Here is a 1,997-nt window from a genome sequence, read left to right on the forward strand (position 1 = left end):
AAAGAGGAGCAATTGGCTCTATTTCGGCTGAGTTTGACCCTATTTCCTTGTATCGATGTGTACAGAGCTGGCTAGGACTTTTCCTTATCCCTTCAGTTGGCTTTAAGCAACGCTTATCGGTCTAGCCGAGGTGCTGATGATAGTCTTTGCAGATGGCAGGCATGTTTCCCTGACCCCCTGTTGCTCCCTCAAGTGAGCCAGGATGAGATGGATGTGTGAGCCAATGCTCCACGTTGTCAGCTGGGATCAAGCGTTGGGAAGAGAGGCTATGACTTCCTGGGATTTCAAAGATTACACATCAGAGCTGAAGCACGGACCCCAAAACATTAGATGCTATCTCAATTGTGTAATGCAGATTACTCTTTCTGCAGATCCTTCTCTCTGCATGTGGCAGAGGTGATGGCAGGCCTCTTACTTAGCCCAGCTCACGGCACTCGCATACTTCCCACCACTCTCACAGTCACTCATCCTCAGGCCACTCCCTTCTTCACAAGTGAATAAAATCTGGGTTCAGCCCTGGGCCTAGGCCTTTGTTCCGGATAGCCATCATCATGGCTGGACTTAGGACCCCTTGCCTCCCCATAACTACAAATATGTCTTAGTGTCTTTATTCTCACCATGGGTTGCCCTGGATGTGGTAGATTGGAATTGATTCGCTAGAATTCCAATAACTTTTCACGGGATTACAAATATAAACTTCCTGGGCCGTGAGGAGGACTGGGAAGGGCTCTCCATAGGGGCTATTTTAAATGTTATGAAAATTTTAATCCTATATTTCTAACACTAGTATATTTCTAATGTGTTTAAGAATGAGACTGGGAAACACAATTGATTCTCATAATTAGAGAGCTACAAAACTTAATGAGCCCTGGTGCTCCCAGAGCCAGTGACGTTTTTCTTACTTCTAAGTCTCAGAGAGTTATCGCCTCAAGGACACCTCTGCCCAGTCTCTGACAATGATTGATTCTTTCCCCCATGTTAAAGGATAGTAATTCCAATTAGCTTACATAGAATAAGTCTCCCTGACAACACAGGACCCAGCCCATGTAAGCAATTATAAAATATCCTGTTATGTCTTTTGTACTTCTGAAAACCTATATGAATGACTACCTTATTTTAACAAAGGGCTGGTGACTCGGGGGTGTCCCCCAGTCCGCTAGGGTAATAAAGCTGTCTGCCTTCCATAGTGCCTCTGGTGCCATATCTTCGTCAGGTCTGGTCCTGAACCCCACCAATGGTCAGACTATTAAAGGGCTTTCCCTTTCGCTTTTTGTTTTGTTTTGTTTTTTTTTTTTTTTGGTTTTTCTCCGGTCCCGGGAACCGAACTCACGACCTTGCGCTTGCCAGGCAGGCGCTTTTGCCGCTGAGCTAAATCCCCAGCCCCCCCTTTCGCTTTTTAAGTCTTATTTTGGTAGTCTAAGTTATTTTTATCAGCGCCTTGGGGACAGGACCTAAAAATTCTACTCAGTGAAATGGTTGGACACGTGTTGGGGGCGAGTTTTTTTCACTGTGCGTGTATTTATTCCATTTGGGACAAGATGGGTCTTTTCTTTCAGAAACGGATGCATCTCTACCCCTTTTTAGTTTTACGAGACCTTGCAGAGATTTTTTTTTAAAACCAGCTCTGAGCACTGATGAATCAATCTGTTTCACAGCAAGGAAGAACACAGGTAGTAAGCCCCAGCGGCTTTCTGGAGGTGCGGTCTCCTGGGCGTGTGCACCGTGCTGACTGGGGGCGCTCGCGCTCGGGGGCTGAGCCCCTCGGGAGGAGGTGGGGTTTTCCTCCAGCCGTGAAGAACGTTTCCTGGGGCCCGGTGGTTCACGCGCGCACAAGAGTCCTAAGCAGGGTACCCAGCAGCTACACACGGGCGCGCAGCCCTCCGACGCATGGAGCACACCTGCCGCAGGTCGCACCGCCACCTGGCGCCGGGCCCTCTGCGCAGCCGCTGCGGACGCACGCGCTCGCGGCGCCGGAAGGAGGCGGTGCCGGGAGGCAA

This window comes from Chinchilla lanigera, unplaced genomic scaffold, assembly GCF_000276665.1.
Source record: "Chinchilla lanigera isolate Chin_1 unplaced genomic scaffold, ChiLan1.0 scaffold00104, whole genome shotgun sequence".
NCBI lineage: Eukaryota > Metazoa > Chordata > Mammalia > Rodentia > Chinchillidae > Chinchilla > Chinchilla lanigera.